The 22,932-nt window shown below is 43.3% G+C and overlaps 1 protein-coding gene across 3 annotated transcripts in view; it reads left to right on the top strand.

The window, feature by feature from the left end:
• The window catches only part of DLGAP3 (DLG associated protein 3), a 178,801-nt gene that overhangs the window by 104,119 nt on the left and 51,750 nt on the right, over positions 1-22,932 (top strand). For all 3 annotated transcript variants that reach the window (XM_081921190.1, XM_081921192.1, XM_081921191.1), the window contains exon 2: positions 12,836-12,933. The gene's annotated coding sequence lies outside the window, so the exon portion shown is untranslated. The remainder of the gene's footprint in view (positions 1-12,835; positions 12,934-22,932) is intronic.

The raw sequence follows: 22,932 nt of genomic DNA on the forward strand, positions 1-22,932 counted from the left end.
TGGTCAATGAAGTGAGTCCCTCCTGAGAAATAGTTGAGAGGAGTGTCACTAAAAAAATTCCAGTATGGGTTGCCACTAACCTTGCCTAACCTTACCAGAAGCCAAGAGTTTTCCATTTTTATAGGTACTAGCAAACAGTGCCTGGCACTGCCTGGGATTTTTTTGAAAGCAAAAAAATTTGTTTTTTAAATTGATAGTGTAATTTGTGAATTTTGACCCCTGGATTTATTTTGCTTTTTTCCCCTTAAAAAAATGAATAATGACAAATACTCTGGTCATAATTTCCTCCCTAGTTTTCAATCCATCTTTTTCTGGCAGGTGACCAGGAAATTGATAATCTGTTCAGGCCTGTATAAAATTAGTAAGTTGTATTAGTAGCAGTAGTGGTATTTGAAGAATCATTGTTGTTGTTCTTGTTATACAGGCTGTAGCCTCCCCCATAGCAGTTACCAATAGGAACACAAGAGTCAGACCATTGATCCATGTCTTCTTATCTGGCGATCACTTGTAGCCGAGTAAGATTGTCTTCCATAAACACGGTTTTAAAAGTGAGTCTGTAAGTGACTGTGGAGACCAATTCTGACTCCACACAGTGGGGACATAGGTTTCCGAGCAGGAGTTGATCAAGGTGAGGGTTTGCCAAGCATGCCTTCCTCTTAGCATGTTTCTCCCTTTCGTCCTGAGTTCGAGCATCTTCAAAACCCATGATACCTTTGGTAAAGGCTGTTCTCCAATTGAAGTGCTTGCAGGCCAGTGTTTCCCAGTTGTTGGTGTTTATACTACTTTTTTAAAAGATTTGCCTTGAGAGAGTCTTTGAACCTCTTTTGTTGACCACCAGCATTACGCTTACCATTTTTAGAGTAGTTGCTTTGGAAGACATCAGGCATCCGCACAACATGACCAGTCCAATGAAGGTGATGTTGAAGAATCATTGCTTCAACACTGGTGATCTTTGCTTCTTCCAGTACACTGGCATTAGTTTGCCTGTCTTCCCAAGTGATGTGTAAAAATTTTCAGAGACACCATTGATGGAATCTTTCGAGGAGTTGGAGATGCTGTTTATAAGTGGTCCATGTTTCACAATCATACAGTAAGGTTGGTAGTACAATAGCTTTGTAAACAAGCATTTTGGTTTCCCTGCAAATGTCCCAGTCCTCAAGCACTCTGCATTTCAATCAGGAGAAAGCTGTTACTTATTATTGTCTCTACACTGACTGGCAGCTGCTCTCCAGGGTTGCAGACAGGAGTCTTTTACAGCCCTACCTAGGAATGCCAGGCTTCTGTATGCAAAAGATGGACTCTACCTCTAGAAATGCAGAGGTGGGCTTTTTCACTGGTAGCACCAGCGTTATGGAATGCCCTCTCTGCTGAAATGTGAGAAGCCCATCTGTGTTGGCATTCTGCTGGCTTTTGAAGATGCACCTGCTTACACACAGACATTCCCTTGACCTGAAACTCCTGTTCTAATTGCTCTGCCACAGCAGAGCAGCAGAAAGGGGAAGCACTAGGAAAGGGAGAGGTTAACAGTGGAAGAAGATGGATCAGTCCAAAGAAAGCCCTTATAGAGCAGAAAATGGCTCAGGACACTCGTAACAACTTTCATAATGGTGGCCACAAGTCAAAACCATTCAATCCCTGCTGTTGTTCCTCTAATAATGTCTTTCTCTCTGCACTTCATGCAGCTCTTCTTCACAAGCCCCTTCCTTTATGCACAGGCCATGTCAGTCTTCTGAAGGTAGAGGGAATTGCTGAGGAAAGCGTACTTAATGCTAACGAGGCTGGCAATCGCTTGCTGCTTGCTCTCATTGCGGTTTAATAACCTTGCTGTCTTGGACGCGCTCAATCATTTCAGCAAGGCACATTCATCAATTTGAGGTGGGATGAAGAATGAAGTCGTTTGTCAAGGGCCCAGCTGCAGAAAGCAAAGAGGGGCAGTCAGATGGGATGTGGGACTCCTGCCCCAAAACCTCTGCCCGGACTCCATCTGATTTGTACAGCTGTTGGCATGATGCAGCCAAAGACAAACACTTTTCGAACTCATTTTTATTTCAATAAAACCCATCAAACATGGACTCCAAAGTGGACTCACCTGTTTCAAACAAGGTAGATTGTGACCCAGTCGGATCATGAACTCACTTCAGAATTCTACAGAACTCTATACAGTGTAGCCCTAGGGCTGCAGGGCTGCCTCTGTGTCCCTGTAAAAGATTGTTTTGCCTCTAAACTATTTTAAGCAGGTGATCCAGCCACCCAAGGCTCCTTATTACCACACAATTTGAATGTGATATAGCAATTCTACTCTGGCACTCTCAGGGGAGATTTATTGGGGGGGGAATACAGCTTGTATTCAAATAATGTGGTAGCAAGGAGTCCTGAGCAATAATTATTTAAGGCTATGAGTGGCTGGATTACCAGAGGCAGCACTGCAACCTTTGGACACCTTGTTACCTTTGTGTTTCTGCAAAAGCAAAAGAGGAGGTCTATCTACGCTATGAACTTACTTTCAGCTATTACTTCCTCCAATAACTCCTGGGGGTTCTCATTTACTGAGGAGCCTTTGTTCCCTAGAGTTCCCTAGCAGCCACTCTTGTCACCAAAATACAGTATCCAGGGTTCCTAGTGAGAGGACATGACTCCTAAAGAAGTCTAAGCCTGTAGGGAAGGAATGTCTAAAGGGTCTTAGCAACAACGACAAAGATCAAGCCTAGCCTAGCCTATGGCTGTGCAGTCTTCTAACTCATTAAGTTCTAGCTAAGGGAGATTCTGTTTTTAGGGCTCTGGTAGTGGAAAATGAAGTGGCTGATAGCACCATGCAGGGGGGAGAAACCAATACTGAGCCTGTCATATGTTCATTCAGAGCAGCAAAGACACATGCTGAGAATTGGGGACTGCAGGGTGTTGCATCCCTGTGAATGTACCATGTTCCTGACATAGTTTGTGTAACCCCAAAATTACCTTTGAATCCAGCCCACCTAACTGGTTGACAACTTAAATAAAATCCTTTATATATATATATATATATATATATATATATATTTATTAATTTTTTCTTTTACAAATTAATCAACACAATCTTGTTCTCATATTTCCAATTTTTTGAACTTCCACCAGCTCCTCCACCAATCATCCATATTTTCTGTTCATTACGCATTTTTTCATGACTTGTATTGCCAGTTAATAGTAGCTTAGCACTTCTGTTTGTTTTTGTTTTTTACAATACATCTTTAACAATCAAATAAAATCCTTACCAATCTGCATTTCTCTCCCTTTCCGCAAACAATTTACATTAGAGCAAAAAATTGTCTCTTTTTTGGTGGAGGGGAGATCAGTAGGGCTCGCCTATTCTGAAGGTCTGTGTTACATAAGGCTACAGAGAAACAGAGGGATCCACTCTTTTATCATCAGGGAATCTTGAGAGTATAGTTGTTCTACAAGGCTCACGGGGAAGAAGTTTCAATTGCTAAGATTTCAGCACCAAGGATAGCTCCCTAGTGCACCCTGTTCTCTCATTCCTTGGAGCTTCTTAAGTTCTAGTCTGTTGCCTCAGCACTAAACTCAATGATCAAGGAATGCTACAAAGTGGGGTGTGTAACTTTACATTGCTATAATGCATTACACAGTACCCACAGAGTACACAGTACCCACCTACAGAGGGTGTGTGTGTGTGTGTGTGTGTGTGTGTGTGTGAGAGAGAGAGAGAGAGAGAGAGAGAGAGAGAGAGAGAGAATGCTGCCACTCACGTTTTGCTCAGCCCCACCCACTACTGGTTTCAGTCCCACCAACGATCTACATGTGCCCCCCCATACATTACCTCCAAGGAAATACCAAGCTGAGTGGGGGGAGGGAGGTTTCTTGCTCCTGCTTTATAGGGAGCCCATCCCTACCACTCCACCTTTCTTAATTAGAGGGAAATGTTCCGCTAATTAAAAATGAAACGGTTCCTCAGGACTTCCTACTTAATGTACAGTGTTGCCTACAATGAAACATCTTTTCTAGGCAGTTGGAATCCATTGCTTCTTACATAATCGGGGGGGGGGAGTATTAATGTATCTGTCTTCACTTAGAGTTCATAGCTGTATGATTTTCAGCAGCCATGAAGCAGGCAGAGGAAGTGACTGGAGAAGGTCACATGACCTCCAAATGGTACCACAATTGCAACCATCTTTTGACATGCTTTAAAACAGGCATCCCCAAACTCGGCCCTCCAGATGTTTTGGGACTACAACTCCCATCATCCCATCATCCCTAGCTAACAGGACCAGTGGTCAGGGGTGATGGGAGTTGTAGTCCCAAAACATCTGGAGGGCCGAGTTTGCCTATGCCTGCTTTAAAGAGTCAGGGGATGTGTTACCTTTCTCTCTGTGTGTGTCTAACTTTTTTCTTGAGGGAGGGAGGAAAAAAGTGGCAAATAATAATCTCCAAGGCTCTTGCAAAGTGTAGGATGCCTTCCCAATGGTGGAGTAGCCCATGGTCAGGGATGATGGGAGGTGTAGTCCAACAACAGCTGGAGGGCACTACTTGGCTCCCCCTGTGCTGTGTCATTCTCCAAAAATTAATGAGAAAAGTAATTGCATCATCAAAGCTCAGGAGAAGACAGGAGGTGGCTCCTTCAGACCAGATTGCATGGGTGCCCTCCAGATGTTTTAGACTCCATGAGACGCACTGAGTTTTACTCAGAGCAAACCCATTAAAATTTATGTGCCTAATTTAGTCATTAATGTCACAGATTTCAGTGGGTCTATTCTGTGTAGGTCTGGCATTGGAGACAACCCCAAACTTTCATCTGCCCCAGCCAAAATGGTTAATGGCCAGCGATTATTGTAGTTATTGTCCAAAACAATTTGTAGAGCACCATGTTGGGGAAAGCTGCTCTAAGCCATTGTCTCCTCTCTGCTGGGGTGAGGTGGGTTGTCTCTTCAAGCATCTCTGCTCAACCTACCTTTGGTGCAACTGTGAGTTGTCCTTCAGGACTTATCAAACTTTAATTTTGATTCCTATTTATAGTTGCCTTACCCACCTCTTCTGAACAAGTTGGTATGAGGTTTATCTGTTTAGCCAGTTCAGTGAGCAATAATTAGTCCTTGCTTCCAAGCTAGTAACATGTCCAACAGATGATGGGATTCTGCGTAGCTGGGAAAGCAGGCTGTAGCTGAGTGGGTGAGTGGAGTGCCAGACCCAACTTGCCTTCCCAGTTAGTTCCTTTCCCCATCTTCCTTTCCTCATGCATTCTCTCCCTCTCCAGTCCTGGAGACTTTTGCCTCCACCTGCAGTCAAGCTTTCCTCTCTGCTGTCTTATACAGCTGTAGATCCTCCCCATACCTGGTTAAGTTCAAGGTGCTGGTAGTGGGGCACAGAGCCCTGTACATCTCATCCCTTTTGCACCCAACTGATCACTGCACTTTGCAGCAGAGGGCCTCCTGCAGATACCACCTCATCAGGAGATCCATTCTGTGCAATGCAAGAATCAGACCTTTAATGTTGCAGAACTTTGGAGCTCCCTGCTGTTACATTTCAGGCAGGCGCTGACTCTGCTGTCTTTTCAGCACCACTTGAAGACTTTCCTTTTGATAAGTGGAGATTCATATCCCGCTCAATATCTGTATTGGATTTGCATTGTGTGTGTGTGTGTGTGTGTGTGTGCGAGTGTAATTGTTGCTGTTTTAATGTATGCAATTTTTGCATATGTTTTTATTGTGTTGTGAAAACACTTGAAGATGCTTCATAGGAAATTATTCATAAATGGAATAATTATTTTTTGCCTGTTTTTTCCTTGCACCAAAAGCCACAAGAGGGGTTGAGTCTATCCATTTCACCATGATGCCACTTTGGGTCTCCAGAAACCATTGTGTTGTGTCAAGGAAATTACAGAAATTTCTCTCTCTCTTTCTCTCTCTCTCTGGGCGTCTTTCTAGCTTTATTGCTTGCTTAAGAGATTGAGCAGCTTGTGACTACTAGCTACTGGACTGTGTGACACACCCCACCTATGCCCATGCCTAAGTGGGGGCTGAATGAGAGTGTTAGGTGCCTTTAAATGCAACCTGGGTACAAGAGAGAAGTCTGCATTTCTGCAGCTAGATGGCAAGAAGCTGTACTTACAGCAAGGAAAATGAAGGTCTGGGGGGAGGAAAATACTGTAGGGTCCTGGAACATTCTAGATCCACAGGCCTCCTTCCTTTGCTACCCTAACATTGATGAAAATGCTGTTAGGCAGTGAGCACATAGAGACTCATGAATGCTGAAGGGGAATTAACAGAGCAGGTCACTTGGGCCCTGACTGCTTCAGCGTCAGAAGCACAGCATCTTGGGTCTACTGGTCCTTTTACAATGATGTCCACCAGGCACTGGCTCTGAGCCATTGTGTGTGTGTGTGTGTGTGTGTGTGTGTGTGTGTGTGTGTGTGTGTGTGTTGTGGCTAATGTGAGGCCTAGCAAAATATCTTCCTGGCAAGAGATTGGGCAGTGGGGGTGGGAGCTGAATAGTGTGGTGTGGAAAAGAGGGAAGAAAACTCAGGAGCCAGCCTGAGCCGTTATGTAGGTCACTGTAGCAAGCAGCGAGATAACAATATGTGTGTTTTAAAGCCTTCGCGGGGTAGCACTAAGCAAATTTCCATCCTGCTTTATCCTGCTGTCAGCAGGCTTAGAGTGAAAGATTTTACATTCAGCTCCTCGGGAGAACGTCTTCCCAACAGGACACAGAGCAGCCGAGGGCAAAGCCAGCCAAACTCGTCATCACACTTTCCTCCCCTTTTACTCTGCTTTGAGTAAACCCACCAGGATTGTGGCAAACGTACAGCTGTCCCTCGGCTTTGGGGGCCCTCCAGACATCCTTTTCATGGCACAATCATGACGGTACTGAGGCAGTTATACGCATTCCAGTTTTTAATACCGTCTATGCCTTCAAAGGTTTTGGGGTGAACCTACGGCTTTGTTTCCAGTCCATGCATGACGTGCAGCTTCCTGCTGAAATCCTGAAACTTTTTATACGAAAAAATGAGTCTGCTACTGTTACACAAGAAAATGGTGTTTTACATTTGTGCAGTAGGCTCTCTTAGGGGGGCATCCAGAGAAGCAAGAAGTATTGTCAGAATTCAAGGACACATTCCAGCCAGGCAAAAACACTAAAGGGACAGCAAAGCAGGGACCATGAGGGGTGTGGCTTGAGAAGAGGTAGTGTAACCAGGGAAGGGATGCATCCTGGGGAGAGTCCTGACACCCAGATAAAGAGGCCTAAGTACGTGTCATCCCCAACAACAGCAACCACCACCAGCATGGCCAATGGTCAGGGATTATGGAAGTTGTCACTCAAAACACTTGGAGGGCACCAGGTTGGGGAAGTCTGATCCAGGTTCTCAAGCAGAAATCTTTTCTCCTTACCTTAGGCATGGGGGACCTTTGGCCATCCTGATGTTGCTGAACCCAAAATCCCATCCACCCCAGTAAACACGGCCAGTGGACAGGGGTGGTGGAAGTTGTAGTTCAGCAACATCTTGAGGGCCAAAGGTTCCTCACACTTGCCTTTCCTGGTCCCTGATTTCTGCTTTCAGTGGAGATGCTGAGGATTTAATCTGAGACCTTATTCATTCGGAGCATGAGCTCTGTCCAAGGAGTCATGGTCCACCCAGGCCAGGCTTGGCTGCTTCTGAATGGCAGCAGTTATCTGAGGTCTCACAAAGATCTTTCTGTTTGAAATCCTTCTATCTGGAAATGCAATGAGGAACTTTTGCCTAGCAAAGCATGTACTCTGCTCCTAACTAGTGGACTCTCCCCAGCATATGAAACTTAGAGCAATAGAACGCCCTGTCTCAACCTAAGGCACCTGGACAGGGTTGTTGTGGAGATAAAACAGGAATGGAAAGCCCGTATGCTGTCTAGCCTCCTTAAAGGAAAGGTAGAAAAGAAATGTGATAGCAAATGAATAAATAAAATTATGGAACCGGTGACAGATAAGAGGCTGCTGTTTGTAGCAGAACTAGTCCTGTGCTGGGTTAGCTACAGCAAAACACAGTGCTCTTGCTACTGTAACACTGCAGAGAGTCTCTTTTGAAAATAACATATCTAGTATTTATTTAACAAGCTGATGCATTCATAACAAATTACATCCTCACCTTCCTTGTGTGTGAGCCACCAGAGAGAGAGAGAGCGAATCTGATCCTCTTTCAGCTAATTCTCATTTTAAGCAAATAATTACTTGCTACAAAATTATGTACTGAATTAGCTGATTCCACGCCAAGCCCATTCTTCTTATTTTCTTTTTATACAGAATATGTTTTTGTACTTAGCCTGGCATAATAAAACAACACCATAATTAGTAATGTAATAAAGTGAATTATTCCATTATTCTTTTTTTCACATAACAGCATGTTTTAAGAAAAGAAGTGTGGGGTGAAGAAAAGAAGTTGCGTTTCTGCTTCAGTAGTGAAAAATTATATTAGACTGGGTGCTCTTTTTTTCCTGCAAAGCAAAATTGGGTTCTGACTTTGGGGCCCTGTGTACCAAGTGCAAATCTGCCACTCACCCTGCAAAAACAAAACAAAACTTTTTAAAAAAACTGGAAAGCCAGTGCCCAGTGTTTAGTCGGTTAGAGGTAACTATGTCTGTTGCAGTAGAAACGACAAAGAATCCAATGGCAGGGAGATTAGTGTGGTGCAAGCACTCTGGCGGAGCCTTTCCTGCAGAAGTGCTTGCACCATGCAAACCTCCCCATCTCCTCACCTCTCTCCCTCTCAGTAAGTCACAGCAACCCACCTGCCTGGAAGCTAGCATAGCAGCTCCATCCTGGTCAGAGAGGCATTACTCCTCATTTGGGTTCATTGGGCTCTTTCCCCTCCCTTTTCCCTGCCCCTATTTTTTTTGTACTTCTGCAAACTCCCTCTTGGGTGGCACCATCTTGCTTGGAACAGGGAAAAGAAGAAGAGCACTCTGGCCCCATCCGCTGGGCAGAAGAACAAGAGTCACCAATTGCTACTCAAGCACATAAATCAGGAAGGGAAGATCATCTTGGCCTGAACTGGATAAAAATGCCCATTATAGCTTACCACTTTGTTCTGGCCTTTAAAGACTGATTTCCCTCCTCTTTCCTTTCCTTCCACTCCACTTCCCTTGAGTGTCTTGCCTTTTTAGTTGGTAAGCCTGATAGCAGGACCCATCTGTCTCTTTTGATTGATATGAGCCACTTTGAGAGATAGTAGTGATTTGAAAAGCAGAATAAATACAGTATGCAGTAAGATAAATAAATAATGATTCACACTGGGGGATGAGTTTGCCATCTGTTAAGCGTGTAGTTCCTATTCTTATAGCACAGTACCATAGGAGCCAACTCCTAGGGTCCAAGATCCCTTTGGCCCCCTAATAATATATTTGAGGGGACCAAGGACCCCCAAAGTTGATGGGCATTGTCATTCAAATGGTGTGCACGTGCCACATTATGTAATTGATTGTGCAAAGCAGGGCTTACCTGGGCTCTCCAAATGTTTTATTCAAGTTGGCACCCTTACACAGTACTATGCATATCTACTCATGGAGTTCAAGGTGATTTAATTCTAGGTAAGGGTGTACAAGGTTGTAGCCCTAATTGTCTATAATACAGGGGACTTTTTTGCTCGTCCATCTGAAATTTGGCAGATCCAATCTCAGGAGGGATAGGAGAATGCCTGAAAATTCATGTCAGACAGGTGGAAAACAAAAGTTGCAGGCAGCAGAAGAACTCTTGGGTCCCCCACTGAACAGTGAATGAAATGAAGTGTGCCTGATTTTAACAAATGTATAATTTAACAAAGGAAATTTTAATCTACAAAATGAATAGAATATGGAAATTGGGAGGGAATTTGCACACTCACAAGGAAAACTGTTCTCTAACTGTACTATTTATGACTGTAGGTCATTTGAATGCTTGACTGTGCCTTTAAATGAAAAAGTAGCATAGAATTGTATAATTGGAAGGGACCCCAAGGGTCATCTAGTCTAACCCCCTGTGATGCAGGAACCACAGCTAAAGAATCCCTAACACATGACTATCCAACCTCTGCTTTAAAACTTCTGATAAAGGACTGTCCACTTCTGAAGTAGTTTGTTCCACTGTTGAATAGCTCTTACAATCAGAAAACCCTTCCTAGTGTTTAGTTGGAATCTCCTTTCTTGTCATTGGAATCCATTGATTTGGATTCTACCCTGTGGAGAAGCAGAAAAGAAGCTTGCTCCATCTTCTTTGTGACGGCCCCTAAAACTATTTGAAGATGGCCATCATATCTCCTCTCAGTCTCCTTTTTTTCCTGGCTAAACATCCACAGATCCCTCAAACCGTTCCTCCTAAGGCTTGGTTTCCAGACCCCCGGTCATTTTGGTTGCCCTTCTCTGCACACGTTCCAGCTTGTCAAGATCCTTCTTAAACTATGGTACTCAGAACTGGACACATGGCTCCAGATGGGCATATTAGACAGCAGCTAAGCTAGCACTGTTTTTCCTGACATGCTACTTTGGTAGGTACGTGGATCAGTTTAGGAGGAGAGGTGTATTAATCATGCAGTTGCAGAGTGAGCCAGGTCTGGGATGCTTTTAATATGCAACTTGCTGTTTGTCTCACTAGCCGTTGGCAGGGTGTGGATGCAGCTTCCCAAGAAGAGGGAGAGGGGAGAGGCAGCGGTGTGGATGGCATGATGCAACAAACCCAATGAGAGTGCCGACTGACTCTGCTAGTGAGTTTGCACTCTCTTGACCATGCTGCCACTTCTCCCCTCTCCCAATTAGCCACAGCAATGCCAGTGACAGAGGGTCAGTGTAAGGCCCTCAGCGCTGTTGACCAGGGGTCAGCAAACTTTTACAACAGGGGGCCGGTCCATTGTCCCTCAGACCTTGTGGGGGGCCAGACTATATTTTGAAGAAGAAAAATGAATGAATTCCTATGCCCCACAATACAGTGGTACCTTGGGTTACATACGCTTAAGGTTACATACGCTTCAGGTTACAGACTCCGCTAACCCAGAAATGTTACTTCGGGTTAAGAACTTTGCTTCAGGATGAGAACAGAAATCACTCAGCGGCGGCAGCAGTGGGAGACCCCATTAGCTAAAGTGGTGCTTCAGGTTAAGAACAGTTTCAGGTTAAGAACGAATCCAGAACGAATTAAGTTCTTAACCCGAGGTACCACTGTAACCCAGAGATGCATTTTAAATAAAAGCACACATTCTACTCATGTAAAAACACCAGGCAGGCCCCACAAATAACCAGAGATGCATTTTAAATAAAAGGACACATTCTACTCATGTAAAAACTCACTGACTCCAGGACCATCCGCGGGCTGGATTTAGAAGGCGAGTGGGCCGGATCCAGCCCCTGGGCCTTAGTTTGCCTACCCATGCTGTTGACCTCTACTAGCCAGCATGGTGTCCTCCAAACACTCCTTGGTGTTGTGATCCCATCATTCAGTTTCTTTGTTGGCAGGAGCAAAATCTGCCTCTACATGATCAATGTAGGATGCAAGAGCATCGCAGAGTTTTAGGAAACATCTCTGATTTACACACTCACACACTGAATAGAGTGTAAAGTGCACTTTTTAAAAAGACGTCTCCTTCCCATTTTTATTTCCAAGCCTGAAATGCAGCAGAGGCTTTTCACAAACAAGCAAAAGAGCAGGAGCAATTTCCCATGTTTTCAGCTGGCTGGCTTGGGGCAGAGGGTCCTGGAGATTGTGAGGCTTTGCTCATTTCCAGAAGCATTTGAAAATCTACCTCCTGCTGCTCTTCAACTCATTTCCTCTTAATTGCGACAAATAACTTCCTGTTACAAGGAACAACAAGGGCAAGAGTGGAGCATTCCAATAAATCTAAATTCTGTTTATACTTCAGAACAGTGTTTGATGCAAGGAGGCTGCAGCATAAATAAAAAAAAAAACAGCAACTCCAGCTGCGAGACTTTCCCTCTTTTTGGGGAAAAAATTATGCAGGCCAGTGCTTCAGTTGCTGTGAACCAGGGGAGGCGCCACTGAAATCAACCAACCACTTCTGTGTATGCTTTGTGCCACGGGGTGAGGGGTAGATGGCAACTGGCAAGATGGTCAGAAGATCATGCTCAAGTCATCAGGAAGTGAGGAGAGATCCAGTTTGGTGTAGTGGTTCGGATGACAAACTTGGACCCAAGTTCACATCTCTCCTTGACCACAAAGCCTGCTGGGGGAGCTTGAGTCACACCCTCACTCCTTTCAGTCTAACCTACCTAATAGGGCTTTTGTGAAGGCAGAATGGGATGCAGGGCCCTGTGTGCCAGCCTTGGCGCCAGATCAGGCCCCTCCAAGCAACTTTTTATGGATCCGTCACCCAGCTCAGTTCATACACATCAAGGACATCCTGTTTCTGTTTTTCATTTCTTTCACTTTCTTTGTCCACTGAAAATTTTCAATAAAATATAAGTACGCAAATCAATAAAAAGAGATTCCTGCACAGCAGGTGGTTGGACTATATGTGTATTTATTTTTCTATTTCTTTATGGGAATATTTACAAACCATCAACTCCTAAAATATGTCAAGGTGGTGTACATCATATAGCTCTATAAAAAGACTTCTGCATTCTAAAATTATGCTGCAGAAATATAGTGCCACATGGGGCTTGAATCTTTTCTGTGTATTATACATATATGTATTTTTTGTAAATAATTAGTTGGGGGAGGTTAAAAAAAAACCTTTACAATGGACAAACAACTTGGACATAAGTGGGCACCCAGTTCAAGAGGTGGCCCAATCCTCAGTCCACAGACCATGGATAAATCCATTTAAAATGGCTTCCACCTCATCTCTACTTGCCTCGTTTCCCCAGAAGTCTCACCACTTGCCTTTTTTCATTTCCAGAACTGCTTCCTTATCGCTGGGGAGGAAAAGGATCTTCCTTGTTAAGGATATCGGGTCTCCTGGGGATATGAAAGGAACTGATCTTTAGGAACTAGCTGGTGAGTTAGAAACCCTTTCTTTCTTTCTTTCTTTCTTTCTTTCTTTCTTTCTTTCTTTCTTTCCTTCCTTCCTTCCTTCCTTCCTTCCTCCCTCTGACGATGACAGGGGTGCTCTAATTCAGGGGTGGGCAAGCTGTTTCTGCCCAAGGGCCACATTCCATTCTGGACAACCTGCTGGGAGCCACAGACAAAAGGGGGCAGAGCTAGAGGCAAAAATGGGAAGAGCAACAAAATGTAAATTTTACCTACATACACTGGGCTAGTTTCTACAGTCTCATGTCCAGTCAGGCAGGCAAGAAGCATTGAGAGCTGAGGGGCACATTCCAGTCAGACAAGGAACACTCAAGGAAGGATGCAAAGCAGGGCAGGTGAGGGCTGTGGCTCAGGAAGGTGTGTGGCCTGGTGAAAGCCTCAGGGGGCAGACAGAGAGGCCTGGAGGGCCACATTTGGACCCTGATCCTGAGATTTCCGATCCCTGTTCTGTGTTTCCCAGTTGACCTTAATCATGGGACATCTGAATCCCACTGAGCTGTCCTGGAAATACTGAGCAACAAATGTCATCTCACAAAGGGTCAAGTCCAGAGGATGATAATGCTGGGTCAAAATGTTAAAGTACCCAAATCTGCTGTAAGAGGACTGGACCTTCAAGGGAGCAAGTCATACCTGCTGCAACAAAATAACTGCAGTGTATATTTATTTCCAAGCAGAAGTACTCCTGTTCAGGATTCCTGCCAGTCAGCCTTGCCCTCCTCTAGGGTAACATAAGCAATGGTAACCAACCTGATGTCTTCCAGAGGTTGCACTATCAACATTAGCATTTGCAGTTCTCAGGAAACAATGGGAGCTGTAGTCCAACAACATCTGGAGACCACTAATTAATAGGTTAATAGGTTAATAGGTTATTGTATTTTAGTGTTCTGTTGGAAGCCGCCCAGAGTGGCTGGGGAAACCCAGCCAGATGGGCGTGGTATAAATAAAGTATTATTATTATTATTATTATTATTAGAAGAAGAAGAAGAAGAGTTTGGATTTGATATCCCGCCTTTCACTCCCTTTAAGGAGTCTCAAAGCGGCTAACATTCTCCTTTCCCTTCCTCCCCCACAACAAACACTCTGTGAGGTGAGTGGGGCTGAGAGACTTCAGAGAAGTGTGACTGGCCCAAGGTCACCCAGCAGCTGCATGTGGAGGAGCGGAGACGCGAACCCGGTTCACCAGATTACGAGTCTACCGCCCTTAACCACTACACCACACTGGCTCTCTTATTATTATTATTATTATTATTATATAAAAAATAAAAATAAAAAATCCATACTTCAGCAAACTTCAGGGTACCTCTAAGGATGTCAATATTTCCCTGTTATTTCTATTAAAGGGAGAAATGTGTTAGCAGATCTTGCAGGAGGGTTGGCAAGACTGGGAAGGAAGAGTGATGAGAGGAGCAGATAAAGCAGGGACAAGTGGGTGGATAGAGAGCCAGAATCAGGATGTTGCTCAAAGAAATACCCAATGCTCCCCTGGAACTATTCTGATGCAGGAGTGGGGCTGTGGGCCAACATTTACAGGAGGCCAGAACAGCATTCAGAGCTAGGTTCAAAATAGTGGCTGAAGTGGGAGATAAAGCCACATGTAAAATGATGGCTTAGGGTGAAATTATTGCCTGCAGAACCCATCAACTGTACACTGGAATGACCTGCATATATCAGTTCCAGCAAGCATTTTTTATTTTATAGTTTCTTTAAACTGATTTTATCTCTGCTGTATCTTTATTAACCTTATTTATTTATTTAAAAAAATTGTTTACTGCCTGCTCATTTAAGTTACTATATTGTAATATATAAGAGCACAATAAAACCCCAAACACCATAAAAACAATGCAAGATAATCATTTGAATGACTGGCTAATCAAGAAAGTGGAACTGGCATTGGCCTATCAGCATGAAAGGGCCTCTGAGAGATGTCTGAAGGTTAGCTGGCTGAATCTCTGCCAGGAGAGTATTCCACAGGTGACATTTAATGCCTGATTTCTCACTGAAGCCAGTCCGGCCTCTGCAACACAGAGAACGATAAACAGTGCTCCTTCGGATGATCTCAGTGATCAGGCTGGGGGTGGGGAGGAAGGGCTCAGGAGATCCTTGAGGGATCCTGGGCCCAAGTTGTCCATGTCTTTGTACATCAACATAACAGCCTTGAATCTGGCTCCATAGCAGATGAGCAGTCAGTGCAGATGTTTTAGCAAAGGTGTTGCATGCTGTCAGCCATCTTCTCCCATCAGCAGTCTGGCGGCTTCATTCTGCGCTACTTGGAGCTTCCATCCCAGGCCCACGGGAAGCCACACAGAGAGCACATTGCAGTAGCCCAATCTTGAGATTACCAATGCACAGAATACAGTGGCCAGTTTATTCCATTGCAGGATAATGAACACCACTTAGAGACTACCATTTTCAGACTACGATGTTAAGCTGGTGTATAGATGGTTGAAATAAATACATCTGTATATGTGTTACCATAATTCAGGGAGGCTTCTGGCAGCATCGTTTTAGAAGAGAGGAGAGAGCTATTTTGCTGTTGTTACCATAACATCAAACAAAATGGCGACATAGTTGAAAAATTGGCATCCTCCTTTTGCAAACTAGAGGAAATTTCCTAACCATTGAAAGTGGGCAGCAGGAGACCAGCTTTTTTTTTTTTTAGACATTTCAGGTCAAGCCTTGCCAAAAGAGAAGAAGAAACTTTTTATGTATGCTACAACTTTGGCTAGGATACTGCTAGCCCAAAGATGGAAAAGCGACAAAATGCCAACTAAAGAAGAATGACAAGAAAAGTTGGTGGAATATGCTGAAATGGCGAAGCTAACAGAAAGACTTAGAGAAAAAGACAGTAGAGACTTTAAAAAAGATTGGGAACCATTTATATTGTATCTACAGAAACAATGTAAAGAAATGGACTCACTAGCAGGGTTTGAGTAAACACAATTAACAAAATAAATATAGAAATTACAAGAGGATGTTAAAATGATAAAAGTATAACAATATTTAATATAAAGGAATTGAACATTTGTTGTTGTTTAGTCGTTTAGTCGTGTCCGACTCTTCGTGACCCCATGGACCAGAGCACGCCAGGCACTCCTGTCTTCCACTGCCTCCCGCAGTTTGGTCAGACTCATGTTTGTAGCTTCGAGAACACTGTCCAACCATCTCATCCTCTGTCGTCCCCTTCTCCTTGTGCCCTCTATCTTTCTTAACATCAGGGTCTTTTCCAGGGAGTCTTCTCTTCTCATGAGGTGGCCAAAGTATTGGAGCCTCAGCTTCACAATCTGTCCTTCCAGTGAGCGCTCAGGGCTGATTTCCTTAAGAATGGATAGGTTTGATCTTCTTGCAGTCCATGGGACTCTCAAGAGTCTCCTCCAACACCATAATTCAAAAGCATCAATTCTTCGGCGAACGGCCTTCTTGATGGTCCAGCTCTCACTTCCATACATCACTACTGGGAAAACCATGGCTTTAACTATACGGATCTTTGTTGGCAAGTTGATGTCTCTGCATTTTTTTTTAACATTAAGATACAATAAAGCAAGCAGGAGAAGTTAATATGTAAAAAACCGGAAGAGGAATTTGAGGGAAGTCGGGAAGGGAGGGGAAAATTGGGGGGTTGTATTTCTTTTTTGTTGTTTAATATGTTGTTACTATGATAAACATGTAAAAGAAAGAAAGAGGGCAACAGGAGCCCAGTGGAAAGTGAGATGTTCAGATTTAGCTCATGGTTAAAGTTTTTGGGAGACAGGCAAGGCGGGATCTTTTTGTATTTTGTCACCTCATTATTTTGGAAGGGGTGACCTGCAGCTGACTGAAGCTCAGGGATGAGCAATGTTGGAAAAGTCAACTGCAATTGGTGTTTCATTTTGAAAAGCATCTGCAGATCTGTTCTTCTGTGAGATGCTTTTAGTAAGGCTTTATTATCCTAATTTCTACGGAGAATGGTTTATTGGATTTAAATATGGGGTTTTAATGAGGTTGTAACATTGTGATTATTTTGATTCTATGGCTTCTCGATTGAGTGGCTGTATTTTATTGTTGCAAATCTCCTTAGGCGTCTTTTTTTTAATAAGTAGGAAAATCTACAACATAGAATCATAGAACTGTAGAGCTGGAAAGGTTCCTGGGAGTCATCTAGTCCAACCCCCAGCTATGCAGGAATCTCAACTAAGGCTTCTATGACAGATAGCCATCCAACCTCTGTTTTAAAAAACCTCCAAGGAAAGAGAGTCCACCACCTTCCAAGGGAGTCCATTCCACTGGTGAACAGCTCTTACTGTCAGAATGTTATCCCTGATGTTTAGTTGGAATCTATTTTCTTGTAAATTGAAGCCATTGGTTTGGGCCCTACCTCCTATATCATGAAACCCAAGAGGGCATTATCACTTCTTCTCAAGTTTCCCAGGGCTTCCATTTCCTTGATCTGCTCCTCCCTGTTGGTGGAATTACTAGTTCCTCTTCTTTCCATGATCGAAAGGAAGTGCCATAGTTCAGTTGAAGCGCTGTTGCTCAGTGGTAAGAGGATCTGCTTTGCATACAGAAGGTCCCAGGTTCAATCTCTGACATCTCCAGGTAGGACTGGGAAAGGTAATCCTAGAGAAGTACAGCCACTTGGTGTCAACAATAGTAAGCTAGATCAGGCATCCCCAACCTGCGGCCCTCCAGATGTTTTGGCCTACAACTCCCATGAGCCCAACTAACAAGACCAGTGGTTAGGGATGGTGGGAATTGTAGTCTAAAACATCTGGAGGGCCAAAGGTTGGGGATGCCTGAGCTAGATGGACCAATGGTCTGGACTCAGTATAAGGCAGCTTCCGAACACTATGCTGGTCTACGCAGGGATTCTGTAAGTGCTTTCAACCACGCATATGTCTTTATGATACCTTAAGCATGGCTTCTCATGTGGTCAGCCATCTCCTTCCCCAAAGACAACTTTCCAATCTGTTTCACCTTACATTTCAGTCTCCCCTTGAATTGCTCGGAAATGAATGCCAGTCCGGCTCTGCTGTCGGACAGCTTGGACAATGCAGTATTACTTTTCAGGCCATCTTTTTCTTGAACACTCCATTGCTTTTCAATCCTGGAGCCTCTGTCCTGTGGATAATACACTCAAACCAGCTACCAGCTCCCTCCCCATACATGTATACTGTGAATGGGGGGATGGGGAGAGAAGGAAAACATTTCCCCCCCCCTCAAATGAATTTAGAAACTCACTAATTTTTCTTTGGAGTCTTTGTTATCACTTATCCCCTGTGTCTGTTGGTAGAGTTTCCCTTTTAAAAAAGAAGGAACCAAATTTCTCTTTTTAAAAAAAGGGAACAGAGTTGAAGGGGTACTGCAGTCCGCAGATCTATGATGGTGTTTTCTTATTTCAAGCCTGTTCCTAGTTACTAGGGATGGGGAAGAAATTAAATTCAGGTTGCATTTAAAGGCAAACATACCTCATTTGCACTTGCCAAAACAATACACAAGCTGAAACCTAGCCAGCTTTCAGAATTCACACTTCTCTGAATTTTGCAATGCAGTTCTCCAGCTGAGTAATGTGTACAAAAAAATGCAGATGGCCAGGGTAATGGCAGTCATATTCATATATGAGTGAAAATAACATATAAAAAAGCTTTAAGTTAGGGAAATTGTTTGCAAAATTGTGTATTTTAGGCAAAATTGCATACAGAAATATGTGGGATAAAATTACAAATGCAATTCAGTGTAAACAAATGAAAAGTGATACATGTATTATTTCATGTAGGGTTGCCATATGTCCGGGTTGCCATACACAGCCCGTGTCGGCAGTGCTGGTTTTTTGCCATTTTCCCATAATAATAGCTCAAAATGGAATTTTAAAGTGATTTTGCCCAAAACAAAACCACTTTGGGGGGAATAAAAACTTTTCTCTTCAGATTTTCACTGTTTGAAATATGGCAACCCTAAAATAATAATAATAATAATTATTATTATTATTATTATTATTATTATTATTATTATTATTATTATTATTATTTTATTTATAGCCCTCCCTCCCCAGCCAAGGCTGGGCTCAAGGCGGCTAACAAGCAATAATAAAAACAAGTTGAATGAATACAACTTAAAAACAAGATTAAAATACAACATTAAAATATTGAAACATTAAAATATAAAAATGCAGCCTCATCACAGGAGAAAGGAAAAAGAAAAAAGAAAGATATATAATATATAATAGAATATATACACTTAGGGGGTCTGAATTTGATGTAACTGACCATGAATGACCTTAAGGCCATAGTAGATAGCTCGGTGACAATTTCAACCCTGTGTGTGGTAGAGCAAAAATGCACTTTCTTTTAACTGGCTAATTGGTCAATTAACTGATTAAACTGAACTATATATGCCAGCAATGAAAACATCTATGTAGGTACCTTTCAACAATGCTGAAAGGTGTGAGAGATAGCTCAATTATGTCTTGATCCCCAACCCAGGCTCCTTGCACTGCCCTGAGGAAAATACAGGGAGAAAGGAAATACAACAGGTAGACTCTCTCCCTGGACCTTTCGCTTGTAAGGACTGAGCTCCCTCACTTCCTCAGACTCAGAGGACAAGCTCCCAGGGTAGAAATCAGTGCCAGCAGAATTAGACAAGTGCCCTTTAAGTCAGCACAGTCAGCACCTCAAGGACACAGGGCCAACTGCAGTACAGTAGAGGCCTTTTCAGCCAATATCAAGCCTTGACACCATCAGCTCTTGGCTGAGACAACATCCTCCATATCCCAGTTAGCTGTGTCCACAGGGAGCTCATTAGGGCCTGCCCTTTCCTGATGACACCTGCTTTGATGAGGCTCTCTTTATTGCTTCCACTTCTTCTAGAAGCTGAGCCTCGAGCCTCAGTAGGTCAGGGAAACTCACAGCTACAATCTTTAGAGTCTCCATTAGAATTTCAGGATGTGGTACTTTTTGGGGAAACATCCAAAAGTTCTGCCAAGGCTGGCCGTTACCGGAGCCATGGGCTCTGTGTGCAAAAGATCCCTGATTCAGCCCCCAGAAGGTCCAGTTAAAGGGCTTCAGGCAGCAGAACCGGTACTGATCTGGGTGTATACTGGAAAATACCTGAAGATCATGGAGCCTCTGAGCATGTCCAAAGTGATCTTCTGACATCATGTGCTTTGGGTCTAAGGAGGCAGTGTGGGTGGGTTGAAGGGGTGTGTTTGTTTGTTTGTGTGTTGTGTGTGTGTGTGTGTGTGTGTGTGTGTGTTTCAACCCTTCTTTTGCTCTACAGATTACGATCTTGCCCTAAAGCTGGCTGCATCTCTGGCTGGCTCCCAGCCCCTCCCTACATCCCAAGGTGGATGCATCCCCTCAGGTGCCTTCCAATTGCTAACACAGCGGGTGCTGTTAGGCAGATCCTTCTAGCCATGGGGTGCCTGACAATGAGCAGAATGTTCCTCCTGCTAAGCACCATAAGGTCTACAGCACCCATGGGAAATTAATGCTTGTCGGCAATTGGTGGAGGGCCCATCTATCAACCCCAAAGCCCCACACCAATTGGTTACAAGCTCCTCTACTCCCCCACCAAGTTGGATTTGGCACCACCCACCCATAATGCCCCAAACCCAAAGTGGGTGCTTAGCTTGGCAGCGGGTGCTGTATAAGCAAATATAAAAGCACAGGGTGGGGGGAGTTATTTGTAATGACAATTATCCTCAACCATGTTATCCTGGGCCCTCCATTATGTGGGCGTGAGGTTCCCAGTGGTGGTAATTATTCCTGCCTTCGACAGCACAATATTAAGACTTGATGATCTTGCTGCTGGTCTGTGCATTTAACAAGTTCCATTTGGCTGAGAAACTCCAGCTCCTCTTTCTTATAAATCCTCTTGCCTGGAACCATTAACTGACTTGACTCCCTGCTTTTTCCCTCCCTGCTCTGGATTCAGAATTACTTTTTTTTTTTCCTGGACTTCTCCAACAGCGTCCCACTTGGGGATCTGTTATACTAAGCTTTATTATCTTGAAATACGAGTAGCCTCAGGGCTCGGGTACATACCGAGATACAAACGGAAGGAATCGTCTCATATTGTATTGTATCTTCCTCGGAAGCAGCTGTTCCTGTTGTTGCTACTTGGCTAGGCAGAGCATGGAACCAATCCAGGCTAGCTATTGCTGCCTATATTTCCCTGGTGCCTAAGTAGCTATGCTGTGAGACGTGCCATGAAACAAGAAGTGCATTGTGAATTAGATTGTCTTCTTGGTTTTGAATGAACTAACATTTGAAGTGTCAGAGGCAAGGTTGTGAGTCACACAGAACTGTTCTTCAGGCTGACGTGTTCAAAGGGAGAAATGAAGAAACAGCATCATTAAAATGATATTTTTATTTGTCTGATGCTTTTCAGGGCAAAGAGATTAGATCATTAGGGTCTGTCATTTTAGGGGGTGGAACTTAATTTTTTGCAAATTTCTTCAGAGAGGGTTCTTTAAAATATGTTTTGGGGTATGAGGGATTCAAATGTGCCATTATTTTTGTGACTGGGCAACATTTAGCTTGGTAAGTATATGTTTGATTAAGCAGCAAATAAACTGCTTCCAGAAAACCAAATAATTTAAATTCTGCCTTCTGAAAGTGTCAGGTAATATAAAATATGTATAATATGTAAATAAAAATAACATTAATTTCTTTTTAATGATTTCTATGCAATTTTACACACATTTTATTTACCAGGCAAAACTAAATTATAGCAATTTTACCATTTTTTGAATTCCCAAGCCATGTTACAACTTTTTAGCACCTCTCATTTTTGGAATTTGAAACTGAAAAATTCAACATGCCCTATTCTTGCTGAAAACTCATTTCTTCATGGCTCACTAGTATTATGGCTAATATTTCAGTTTAGTGCCTTGAATGTTCCTGTATGTGCTGTAAACTGCTTAGAGGTGTTTTGTTTTGGTTAATTAAGCAGTATATAAATCGTGCCAAATGAAAATAAAGTTGTTTTAAAGTGCTGATTTAATGAATTTGCATTTTAGGTTGTTGTGAACTACCCTGGAATGTTGCTTTTTTTTAGTAGAAGGCAGCATAACAATGTTTTAAATAACAGAGAATAAAACAAAAACAAAAGCCCACACAATTGGGTTTACATACAGAAGGCTTTTCCTGCCTGTGATGGATTGAGCTTTCCAGGCTAGGTTTGGGAAACCTTCAACTCTCCAGTTGCTGCTGGACTACACTTTCCACCATCTATGACTATTGGACATGCTGGATGTGGTTGGGGGGTACTGTGCTCCCACAAGATCTGAAGAGCCAATGTTTCCATAGCCCTGGTCAGGATCAAACTGCAGCCTGTTCAAAGCCTCAGCCAACTCCAGGCAACATCTAGTCGCCCTGCTTGTGTGTTAGCACCCAGCCTGCGCTCCACTTGGAGCTGTCTCAGGTCCTGTATCCAACACTTGCATCTTTCAGGTGTTCTGCTTGAGCCTGAGCAGATGCTGATGCCTAATCTCCCTTGGCTTGTGCTTGCACCTCACCCCAGCTATGTTCACTGCATGGACTAGGGACAAGAGTGCCATGATAATTGGGGAACATACCCTAGGAGTCTTTCAGGTTAAACTGGTAATCTTTGTTGGATGATGGCAAAATATACCTTCCTGAGAGAGAAGCTTTCCAGGTGGCATGAACACTAGATAAAATATAGTCTTACTTGTGAACTAGAAGAGCAGTGAGAGCTGTCTTTATTTTCTTCCTTGTCTCCTCTCCACAACCATGTACTCCCTTCTTTTTCATACACTTTGCATCTTCTATTTCACACTGATTTTGCCCCCCGCCCCAAGTTCCTAATCCTTTGAAAAGATGCATTTGTTCAAAGAGATCAGCATGTGGAAATTTGCATTAAAGATGTTGATTCTGATAACCTTGGCACAGAATATAGAATATATATATATAATTCATACATACATGCATATATACACACACACAGAGAGAGACATATATTAAGTACACAAGA

Source organism: Podarcis melisellensis, assembly GCF_964234715.1.
Source record: "Podarcis melisellensis genome assembly, chromosome: 8".
NCBI lineage: Eukaryota > Metazoa > Chordata > Lepidosauria > Squamata > Lacertidae > Podarcis > Podarcis melisellensis.